We start from the raw sequence: 12822 nt of genomic DNA on the forward strand, positions 1-12822 counted from the left end.
CATACACCTTTTCTTTCTGTCTTTGCTTTTTCCATTTGTTTCCATTATTAATTAGGAACAGAAATCTAAGGAGGGGGAATATATACTTTGTCCTTATTGAAACAAAGCCTCTGGAGCCAGGGCTGGCCTTATACATAGTCGAGGCCCAAGGGCCTTACCCATGGAGGAAGGTTTGAGGAGAGACTGAAAACATCTCCTGTATCTTGATTGTGGTGGTGGTTTCATAGGTGTATACATCTATCAAAATTCATCAAACTGTACTCTGAAATGTGTGTAGTTTACTGTATAGAAATTATACCACAATAAAGTTATTTAAAAAAAATCTCCTGAACCCACAATCATACAGCCTGAAATGTCAGCATCAAAGATGAAAAGCATAGAGGGAGACTGAAGACTTCTTAAAACTCTTCATGAGTCTTCTGTTATAAAAGCACATACTTTTTTTTTCAACATTTTTTATTGATTTATAATCATTTTACAATGTTGTGTCAAATTCCAGTGTTCAGCACAATTTTTCAGTCATACATGGACATATACACACTCATTGTCACATTTTTTTCTCTGTGAGCTACCATAACATTTTGTGTATATTTCCCTGTGCTATACAGTATAATCTTGTTTACCTATTCTACAATTTTGAAATCCCAGTCTATCCCTTCCCACCCTCCGCCCCTCTGGTACCCACAAGTCTGTATTCTCTGTCTATGAGTCTATTTCTGTCCTGTAGTTACGCTTTGTTTTTGTTTGTTTGTTTGTTTGTTTTTGTTTTTGTTTTTTAGATTCCACATATGAGCGATCTCATATGGTATTTTTCTTTCTCTTTCTGGCTTACTTCACTTAGAATGACATTCTCCAGGAGCATCCATGTTGCTGCAAATGACATTATGTTGTCAGTTTTTATGGCTGAGTAGTAATCCATTGTATAAATATACCACATCTTCTTTATATCCAGTTACCTGTTGATGGACATTTAGGCTGTTTCCATGTTTTGGCTATTGTAAATAGTGCTGCTATGAACATTGGGGTACAGGTGTCATTCTGAAGTAGGGTTCCTTCTGGATACAGGCAAGCACATACTTTTTATGAGAGCATTATATAATTTCTCTCTTCTAATACCACAAGAAGGCTTAATTCAGTGAATTCTATGTATCTACTCTTTTCAAAGAAAACTACCTGGGACTAAAGAGAAACATGGTGGGTGGGGGGGTTCTTTAAATGAGGAGGAAGTTATGCAAAGACAGACTTCATGGACTTAACCATACCTTTGCTTGGGTCGTCTGCCTGAGACACTTCTAGATATTTCATCTCTGTTCATATGGTGTGAGCCAGAGAGCCCAGTGTTTGGTCAGTGCCTCATTACCCCCTCCAATCTATGTGCATCTGGCTGTACAATTCAAGTTCAGTGCAGCTCTGTCTCCACCAGGCCTTTCCTCCAAGTCTATTTCTCTAGGGAGCTCACTATGAAAACAAAGGAACAGTGCTCTCAAGTATGTTGAATACTTAACTGTACATGGTAAAGTTAATATAGCTGTCATTTCCACATACTTTTTATTTGTGATTATGTTTTGAGTAAGCACAGTAATGACAATCTTAAAAACCCTGTGGCAAAAGTGAAGAGGGTTAGACCTCTTCCCTGATGTAATGTTCTGAAATAACATTTTTGCAGGTTCCTCTTATTACTGAAGGCATGTATAGTAATATATCATGCTAGAAAATTCTACTGCATGCTCCAGAAAAACAACATGAAATTTTTTACACTATTTGAATTGTCTCCTTCATTCTCATAATTCTGAGGTTAGATTCCCACAGGGAAGACCAAAGTATGTCCTCAAAATATATGTGTAAGAAAAATGTAGGTGACATGTCCTGCCTTTTTTTTTGCTATGGCAAACATATCAAATACTTTCTCTAATATCATCTGAGAATGTAGAAACATACTCAACACAGTCAAAAAATAAATTCTTAAGCAGCAGTTTCAGAAAGGACTTAGGCACATAGGACTTTTCATGTGATTTTTTCTTTCTGGAAATATTTACTGGTCCTTACTATATGACTGGTGTTTGAAGCAATGTGGATGAATTAGTAAGTGTCCTTACTCTCATGAGTCTACATTAACTGTGGTGTAAGGAGGTGGGGTCCAGAAACAGGACATAAAGACAAACTGCACAAAAGTCAATAAATGATAGCAGTAGGTGCTATGAAGATACAGAGGAGGGTGTGGTGATACCCATTGACTGGATTCAGTAGAGCAGGAGTGTTTGAGCTTTGAGTAGTCAGGGAAGGTGGCCCAGACCTGCTTCATAGAAAGGAGTAGTCCTGTGGAGATACAGAGTCAAAGTGTTTAAGGGAGAGGGAATGGCAAGACCTTAAGGTGTTAATGAGGTTGGTGTGTATGAGGGAAAGAATGGTCTCTAATAGAATATGGAGTGGGTGGAAAGAGGCCAGAGAAGGAGGTAAGGTCAGAGCTTGGAAAGCCTGTGGGCCATGACAGTGCTTAGATTTTAAGTGAGATGGGAAGCCACTGTTTGAAGCAAGGGAGTGATGTGACCTGATTATTATCTTGAAATGATCATGAGGCTAGTATATTTCAGACTGTAACAGGCAGGGGCAAGAAGCTAGGTTGTGGGGGTGAGGGCTAGACTAATCTAGACAGGAGGTGATAGCAACTTCAACCAGGTGATAGAACAGAAATGGAAGGAAACCTCTGTAGAAGGATTCTGGATATGTATTCAAGATCAAGTCAGAAGGCTTGCTGAGGATTAGATATAAGGACTGAGAAACAAGAGGAATGGAAGGTGGGTCCTTGCCTGGGCTTGATCTGAACAATTGGATGCCGGGTAGGAAGAGTTACTGAGAAGGGGTGGACAAGCTGGAGGGGAGAACAGGCTGGACAGGAGTAAGGGTCAATGGGTATGACATATGAATTACCTGAACATTGTACTCGGCTAAGAGGACACTGTTACTCTTGCTGCTGCCAATGGCATCCTTTCTTAGGGGTTAGTGTCATCTGCTCATTTCCATATGTTTCAGGCTGGTGGAATTTCGGATATTCTTCTTTGTCCCCGTGGAAACATTTGGAACATTCCTATAAAATGCAGAATGAGGTCAAGTGTATCTCATGCATTTCTAACCCAGGGCTCTCATCCTCCTCCTGATGCTCTGCTTTCCCTCATCTGCTTGTCTGTCTGAGGCTTCCCTGAGCACAGCATCCCACCTTTTATCCCTCACCCTCTTCCTTCCCTGGACCATTGTAACCCTTGTTTCTGCCTCTTACCACCTCCCCTCCTCAGGAAAATTGCATTCATCAGATTTCAGGAACCTAAACTCTTTAAGGCTCTAAGCGGGTATTTTGAGATCACACAATAGATGATTGACTCAATCATGATATTTTTAAAATTTTTAAAAATTGAAGTATAGTTGATTTACCAAGTTGTGTTAGTTTCTGGTATACAGCATAGTGATTCAGTTATACATGTAGTAAGTCAGAGAAAGACAAAATACCATATGATATCACTTATATGTGGAGTCTAAAAAAATGATACAAATGAAGTTATTTACAAAATAGAAACAGACTCACAGACATAGAAAACAAATTTATGGTTACTCAAGAGGAAAGCGGGGGAGGGATAAATTAGGAGTTTGAGATTAGCAGATACAAATTACTATATATAAAATAGATAAACAAGATCCTACTATATAGCACAGGGAACTATATTCAATATCTTGTAGTAACCCATAATGGAAAAGGAAAATGTGTATATATATGTGTATGTATGACTGAAACATTATGCTGTACACCAGAAATTGACTCAAAATTGTAACCTGACTATACTTCAGTAAAAAGAAGATATATATATATCTTAATCATTACATTTTGATCATTTTGTGAAGAGCACAGTGTTTGGCACTAAAGAAATTTTATGCAGCTATGTATAAACATCGCCGTTGCTTTTCATGAACTTAGAATATAATTGAAGATATAAAACACATTCATATAAAGTAACTAAATAATAATAGTTAATTAGGCATTGTGGAAACCATAGGGCTGAGTTTATTATACAGCATAGTATGATTATTTTCTTACTTTGGAATGGTTACAGTGATGTGATGATAATTCTAATCTCCTCTTATGACTTTGAAATTTACTAGTAGTGCAATTATTAGTGTGTTGATTAAGAGCATTGGGCTTTATGTCATAGTTAAACCCTTACTATGTTACTTCCTGTGACCCCGGACAAGTTTCTTAAGTCTTCTAAACCTTACTGTCCTCATCTGTAAAAAAGAGAATAATAATATAATCTACCTATATGGTTTTTTATGTGAAAAAAATGAAATAATTGTCTGACACATGGTAAGAACTAAATAAGCATTTACTGTCCTCCTCCTCCTTCCTATTTTCATTGAATGGTGTAAACATGAAAGGCATGAGTAGAGTAAACAAAGCTTTTCCAGGTACAGACTGCCTGAGGATGGGCCAGTACCTTGAGCTTGGGGAAAAAGATGGCAACAAAAAATTTACCATTGCCCAAGACCAGATCACAAGGGCAGAAGAATGACCTTGGTGGTAGAAGATAAAAGGTGCAGGAGACAGTGAGGAAATCTGGTTGGTGGAGTTGCTGGGTAACATCTTTCCAAATAATTGTATCACTGAGGAAAAGGAAGAAAAGATTTCAGCACAATAATGAAATTTTATTGTTGGGCAATGTTGAAGCACCTATTAACTATGTATTGACTTAATGGGGTTTTTGATTTACACTGATCAGTCGTACATATAACGGAATGATTAAGAGTAGTATATTCAGTAGCTGCAGAACTGATTACTTCTCCTGTGCTAAGACTAAACCTACCACTAAGATCAGATAAATTTGTCTCTTGACAGACTAGTATTTAATAGCAGTTATCTTTGTCCATCTAACCCCTCCTTATGTGGTCATTTTCTTATTATTGGGAATGAGAAGAAATGTATGATTCCATCATTCTATGACATTTCCCTTTGTCAATGGCATCTTCTCTGTCACTTTTTGATCAGTGAAGAATCACACAGTGACTCATTCCTGATTTGTTAATGCAAAATCTTTTTAAATTTAATCACTTGGAGACAGTCATGAGTAGTTATTTAGCTTTGCAGATTCGTATAAGTCATGAGCCTGCTTAGGCAGAAGATGTTGAGGAACTTGTTGAATTATGCAAAGTTAGGTTCAAAAAGTCAATTTTGATTTACAGCTGTTGCGTGAACAATTCTGTGCAGGCTCAGTGAAGCACATCATCTGTGAATAATACTCTGTACTTGTGCAGAAACAGCCTGAACAGAGAGAGGCTTCGTTCTATATGATTAACGCACAAGTGCTTTATAAACTGTGAAGCATTCTACTGACACAAAATAGAATTTATAGGCAGCGTTTATGTGACTGAGGGCAAACCAATCTCAAGGATAGTGAGGAGTTCCTAACGATGCCCAAGATTAAAGGGGGCCTTATTTTCTCAAGTGGAGGTAAATATCTTAGTGTTACTTAATCCTATACACAGCTTCATAGGCTTCCATGTTTTGTTGATTACCACAAGGACAGCAATTTCAGTCGCCATTAAATCCTGTGGGCATTACACACCAACCATTGTAGAGTTATAAGGAAGTCAACGATACAGTACTTAAGAATTCCTGAGATTTTGTTCTCCTTCCATATTGATTCCCAGTAGGCAAATAGCTTTGCTAAGTCAGGAGACTCTGCAGAAATGGGGATATATGTACACTTAAGCATCATTTTTGTTTCTCCTTTTTCTGGCTTGTGGTTGAAAAGCAGCGTAACTCTGCTTTTGTCCCCGTGTGAGGGGAGTCTTCTGCCATTTCTTTGATGAGCCAAATTAGAAAGATCTCAATAAGGTGTCCATATTGCAAATTATAATATTGAAAGGGAGTAGAACACTGCCTCCAGGTAGAGTCTATGGCTTGTCACTACATATAGTGGCTTTGCTTGATGTATATGTTCTGGAGCAGGACCCCAGCCAGTAGTATTAAATAGACAGGAGAGACAGAGGTCCACATTTAATAGATTGTCCAGACCACATGTGCTCTGAGGGTAAAGGCAGGTGGGCAGGTAAGGGGAACTCAGGTGGAAGCCTAGTGCCGTGAATGTGGTTCGTATAGAGATGGTTGCAGCCAGGCGGCAGGCGGTGGGGAGAGCAAGTACAGAAGACTCACCTAGAGCGACAGGAAGGATCCCAGTTGTCAGGCAATTGCCTCTACTCTGCACTCTCTGCCTGGGTTACCTCTGACTCAGGAAATGGGAGAGGCTGAGCTGCCTTCAGGAAACTGTGTTCAGCATTGTGTCCTGAAGCTAACACTGGAGGAAAGTCAGATTCCCAGAATTTATAGAGCAATTGCTGAGAAATCAATATAATGTTAAAACCCAGTGTGATATCAGAAATTCTCAGTAAGAATATCAACAAAAGGCATATGCTGGGAGTGTTAATTATGCCATGACAATGTCTTTCTCTTCTTTCTAAGTGTATCTCTTTCTGGCTGACTATCTCCTGTGTGTAGGTGAGGATCGATTTCTCTTTCTCTCTCCCTCCCTCCTTCTCTGCACTGTACTTTTTTTTTTTTTTATCATCTCCTTTCTTTTTCCTTCTGTTTCTATGTCTTTCTCTGTCAACTCCTGATTTTGTCTTTTTTATACTCTTTCTAAAGCAGACACGATACGAAACTGAAATGTGTGTGTATATATATATATATATATACATATATATATATATATATATACACAGAGAGACAAAAACAATAAAAAATTATATGTGTAGATATACAGGTGTGTGTGTATATTATGTGTGGAAGGTTGGGGCTAGAATCATCTCAATGTTTTCTCACTTGAATATTTGGCACATGATGCTGGGGAGACGCAAAGAGCTGAGGCTGGAAGAGTTGATATTCACTGAGCATCTCTGTCTGTGTCTAAATGATCCTTCCATGTGGTTTCTCCAGCATGGTGGCTCAGGTAGCTGAACTTCTTTATATATGTTGGCTAAGGTATCCAAAACGTGAGGGTGGTGAGGAGGAGGCAGAGAGGGAGAGAGAGAAAGAAATGGATGGAAGCTGTGTTGCTTTTTGTATCCTAGCCTCCCAAATCATGCAGCATCACTTCTATTACTTTCTATTGATCAGAGCTAGTTCCAGGACAGACACTAAAGCAAGGCCATATTCAAGAGAGGGGAATTAGACCAAAGGAATGTCAAAGAATTTGCAGACATGTTTTAAAACTACTACAAACATTTGAAGTATTTACAGTGAACAGCTTTTCTTGGGGATAACAAGTAAATAAAATTTTTTCATGGATCTCATAAAAGGACACTCTGTGTGATGTAAAAGATGATGGCCTCACCAATGTCTGTACAAAAAAAAATGCAATGATAAAATTCACAGAGATGTTTATTGTAGCATTTCTGGGTGCTAGTACCAAAGTACATTTCAGGAAAAAAAATATTACAAGTTTCTAAAGACTTTATTCCAAGGTCTCTAATGGACTAAAGAGAATCCAGGCAAAAACTTAAAGACTCTAGAAAAGTTAATGGGCTATACCTCTTTCAGCTGATCCTCTATGAATATTATATTTCATGGTAAAACATTTAAAAGACTTAGGCATCAAAGAGATCATGATGGTATTTCTTGACAAGAACCAGAAGTAAAAATAATCTTTGTAGCTAGTTAAGGGCAGGTCTTGAGGTTTTTAAATTAATTTGGTGCTTAGTTCTTAGATAAAATAAATAAATAGTTATTCTCCTCACATAACCAACAATTTCAGACATGGACCATTTTTAATATATAGAGGATGAAAATATATCAACTTGAAAATGGTTGATTCCAAGTTCAGTGGAACAGCCTTTTAGCAAATGTCCATTTGCTACTCTTGAGCTCCCATCCTTATACATAAAATGGTTATAGTAATTGGCTTTTCATCATTAATATTTCTTCACAGATATTTGAATCTGATGTGAGTTTTTTTTTAATTTTGAAGAAAATTAATGACAAATGGGTAAGGGGAAGTGTTGGGAGTTAACTTACTTCTTACACTATTTGTTCTTAAATCATGTTTGACTAAGAGGGCAGGATACACTTTTGTGGATGACGTCCTCCTATTTTTGCCTTCTTTATATTGTCTTTATTAATATTTTTTCTCTCAAGGATTTAGCACAAGATTATTCAATCAGTTACACATTGAGCAATTAGTGTACACATGAGCAGTCTTTTCTTTTCAATTAAGTAATACAGGACACAGACTGTGAAATGAATGGATAAAAGGTAATTACATGGCATACTTAATAGAAAGCCAAGTTCACTAGCTTTTTAATGTTCTTTCATTTAAGTATCCATACTTGATTATTGTTGTGTTTTTTCCCTACTGCTACCTAATAAGACAGGAAATTACAATGAACTTCTGAATGCTATCAAGTAGGCTAATATCATTTTATCTCAGACATAATGTCAGTAGATCTACATGGAAATTGCAGCATTTATTCTAAAAGTGTGTGGCAAAGTCGAGCTATGAGAGTATTTGGGGGAGGGACTCTTTGGGGTCTGTCTTAATTTTTAAAGACAGCTCCTCATACACTTTTTTTCACTGAAGTAGAGTCAATTACAATGTGTCAATTTCTGATGTACAGCACAATGTCCTACTCATGCATATACATACATATATTCATTTTCATATTTTTTCATTAAAGATTATTATAAAATATTGACCATGGTTCCCTGTGTTATACAGAAGAAACTTTTTTAAATCTATTTTTTATATATAGTGGCTAACATTTGTAAATCACAAACTCCAGAATTTATCCCTTCTTACCCTCTTTCCCTGGTAACCATAAGGTTGTTCACTATGTCTGAGAGTCTGTTTTGTAGATGAATTCATAGTGTCCTTTTTTTTTTTTTTTGAGATTCCACATATGAATGATAGCATACGGTATTTTTCTTTCTCTTTCTGGCTTACTTCACTTAGAATGATGATCTCTAGGTCCATCTGTGTTGCTGCAAATGACGTTACTTTGTTCTTTTTATGGCTGAGTAGTATTCCATTGTATAAATATACCACAATCTCTCTATCCAGTCATCTGTTGATGGACATTTAGGTTGCTTCCAAGTCTTGGCTATTGTATATAGTGCTGCTATGAACATTGGGTGCATGTATCTTTTCAAATTAGAATTCCCTCTGGATATATGCCCAGGAGTGGGATTCTGGATCATATATGGTAAGTCTATTTCTAGTTTTTTTAGGAATCTCCATACTGTTTTCCATAATGGCTGCATCAAACTACATTCCCACCAACAGTGTAGGAGGGTTCCCTATTCTTCACACCCTCTCTAGAATTTATCGTTTATGGACTTCTGAATGATGGCTATTCTGACTGGTGTGAGGTGATACCTCATAGTAGTTTTGATTTGCATTTCTCTGGTAATTAGTTATATTGAGCATTTTTTCATGTGCCTATCGGTCATTTGATCATATACTCTTGATGCCTAGAAAGACTGATGTCCTTGTGTGAGGCCATACCCTTGAAGTGAGAGTTGCTTATTAAGACCACATATCAAAAATTATGTTCAATGTTTATTTTCTGTTCATTTCACCTACTGAAAAACAACATGGTGTACATGTTTGACTATTTCTGTATAGAAAATAAAAACTGGTCTTCCTTTGCTCTTCCTCTTTAACTCTAAAATATTTCTTAAAGTTGTTTTTTCCCCACATCTTGTGCCATGATTTGATTGTTTACCCCAGCAGTACAAGTTTTACAAGATCACCTTTCCTCTGCCAACTCCCACCATCTTCTTTCCCTTCATTTTCATGTATATCCATGGATGGTTAGATGAAGTTAAACATTTTCCTTTTCTTTTTTTTTTTTTTTTTTGTCTTACAGAAATTTCCCTTGACCTTTTCTTGAATGACATATGTAAAAAGCTCTAGGGCAGGGTAGGGGCAGAGGCATAAACAAGAGCATTTCTCCAAATGGAGTTAATCAACTGTATAGCAGTTCTACTTTGGAGTAGTAATTAGAGCACATAAATGTGATAAAAAATGAAATATCCAACAACTACTATCATATTTTTCTCACATTGGAGAATCCTGTTCTCCAAGTGACGATCTTTTTATCTACTGTTTATTTACATGATTAAGACATTCAGTATTTAAAATAAACCCAACAGGTCCAGTTTCACACTTTGACAGAAACATGCTAAGTGTGATACCTGCAACCCTGTGACTGATAAGAACAATGGTGCCCCTGTATATCTTTTGCAGGAATCCTTTGGCAAAGGTGCTACCAAATTGGAACCTCCAGAGGTCTTTTAACATCCCAGAGATCTTTTCCCTGAGGATTAATATTGAATCTAACATATTAGGGGAGAAATAAAAATAAATAAATCTGGATCCCTATCTTCACTGTTTTATCTGCCTGACAGACTACAAATGTCATCAGAAACCTCTTCTCAATTTTACTTTAATAAAGTAGATGGAGGAAACACTGGGTGAAAGAGAGGCAATTCTGTCCCTGGATTCTTTGGCCAAAACCTGGCTTCATGCTGATACAGGCTGACTATTTAAATAAAGCAATATTCTATGTGAAATCGCAAAGGGAAGGAAAAGAAAGTTTTAGATAGAAGACAACCTAAAATAATCCTGGGAACTGTCACTTTGTCATACGTAAGACTCAGGTCAACTTGCCAAGTGACAAGGTGAGCTGAATGCTCCCTTAAAGCCACTGAGAAGGGAAGGCTTTTAATTCTCTTGTACATCCAACCATGGGGGACTATTCCTGGATAAGTGTGAATCTGCACTACTGTTGTCAATCAGTATAAATAAGGTTACAATGTGAAATAATCTGTAGTACATCAGGATATAGGGCTCTCATTAACCTAAATTCTGGGATATCAGTTTCAGTCTATCTCAAAGGAATGCTTAAATAAGGACTGTAACATCACAGTGATAAGAAATAGTATTCTAATTTAAAAATAAGATCTTTTGAGACACAGTTTAGATCAAATTAACAATGCGTTAACAATACATTTCAGTTACTAACTAATAATTAACTTGTGGCCAAAATATTTATGTGTGAAGTTTGATAGACTTTACTTTGTGAAAAAATAAAATATAAGTATGGTTGGCTTAGTGAATTATTTTTAAATATCCTAGTAATAAAAGGGTAGAATCTTTCTTAAAAGTCAAATGAATGCCTCCTTTCAGGTAAAATCTATATTCAAGGGTTCATTTTTTATGAGCTCATTTTCTATTTTCTTTTTCTTTTGAGAGTTCACCTACTGTTTATTTCTTTCCTTTTTTCATGATATAAATAATACCAAATGTATAAATACTTTGTTCTTTATATAGAAAAGTAGTTTGCTGGATAAGTGACCCTATGAAATGCTTTCTTTGAATCGATTCTCAAAACAATACTTGATAACAGGAACTTATCTTTTTCTTATATTTCTGGTCAAGTGATACAAATTTTCTCTAATAGTACAAGAATTACTTATTCTTGAGAATAAAATCACGAATAATAATTTTGGAGGGGAGGGTGTAGCTCAGTTGTAGAACATGTGCTTAGCATGCATGAGGTCCTGGGCTCAATCACCAGTACTTCCATTAAAAAAATAAGTAAATAAATAAATCTAATTACCTCCCCCCTTCAAAAAATTAATGTAATTAAAATTAAATGAAAAAATTTTTTTTTAAAAAGGTATAGGCAGGAGTCAAGCTAAACCAGTTCTATAACCAATGTCTATGTATTTTTTTAAAAAAGAATAATAGTTGTATTCATTGTTTCTTCATCACTGAAAGTTGTTTCATGATCAATAAATGACTCATGATTTATGTGTTCTTTGTCCTTATTGTAGTCAAAGGGCTAAAATTCAAGAAGTGGCTACTGGTGAGGCAGTGTGTTTTTGTCTGGTAACCTAGCCATAGGCATGGTCACCATAGCAACTGCCCCAGGCTTGCCTCTTCCCTGGTGAAGATTTAGAATGATCAAACTCTTTGACACACCTAATTTAATTGTTGACTGTGTCATGCAGTGGGGCAAATCAGAAAATCAATCTGATTTCACCAGCTTCCACCTTCTCTCTTATTATCCATTAGATGAAAGTCTTGACTACCAATCTGATGGTACCAACACTGCATCCAGAATTTAGCAAGATATCAAATGGTTTGCTCATACTACACCTCTGAAGAACCAGGGCCCCCTCATATTCTCACAAATAGGTGGTAGAATTTTTTCTAATTCTAAATCCTGCTTGAAGTATACAAAACAGGACACAGTATTAGACCAGAGTCTTTCTGATTTTTGTGGTCTTCTCGGCCTAACCCAAACAATGGAGTTAATGAAGAGGAGAAAAATAACGTTGCAAAGCTTCAAACATTTCTTATGGGTTTTGAGTCCTTTAATGTTTAAAGTCTTCTCAAAGGGATATGAATGTGTCAGATGGATTTAGAGGGTTCAAATAAATTATTAAAAAACTCTTCTAAAATATGATATCAAATTATAGCAAGCTCCAAATTGAGTTTTATGTCTTGTATGTATGTCTTGACTATGTTTATTTAAATATAATTCAGAAATATATTTTGAACTATATATATTCATCAAAAATAGATGCCAAGTTCCTACAGACAAAATTTTTACTACCAAGTTCCTTTGGACAAAATACAATAAACAATTGACAAGCATTTTAGGATTTTTGTATGCAACTATTGATGGAAGATACAAAGACTTTCATTTAAGAATTGCATTTAAGCCTGATGTTTGCATACTGTTGTACAGTTCACGAACATTAGCACATCCATTCTC

General features: G+C 36.3%; 1 protein-coding gene across 9 annotated transcripts in view; it reads left to right on the plus strand.

The window, feature by feature from the left end:
• IMMP2L (inner mitochondrial membrane peptidase subunit 2) overlaps positions 1–12822 on the plus strand; it is a 929241-nt gene that overhangs the window by 556711 nt on the left and 359708 nt on the right. The window lies entirely within an intron of this gene.

The sequence above is a fragment of the Camelus dromedarius genome, chromosome 7 (genome assembly GCF_036321535.1).
Source record: "Camelus dromedarius isolate mCamDro1 chromosome 7, mCamDro1.pat, whole genome shotgun sequence".
In the NCBI taxonomy this organism is placed as follows: Eukaryota; Metazoa; Chordata; class Mammalia; order Artiodactyla; family Camelidae; genus Camelus; species Camelus dromedarius.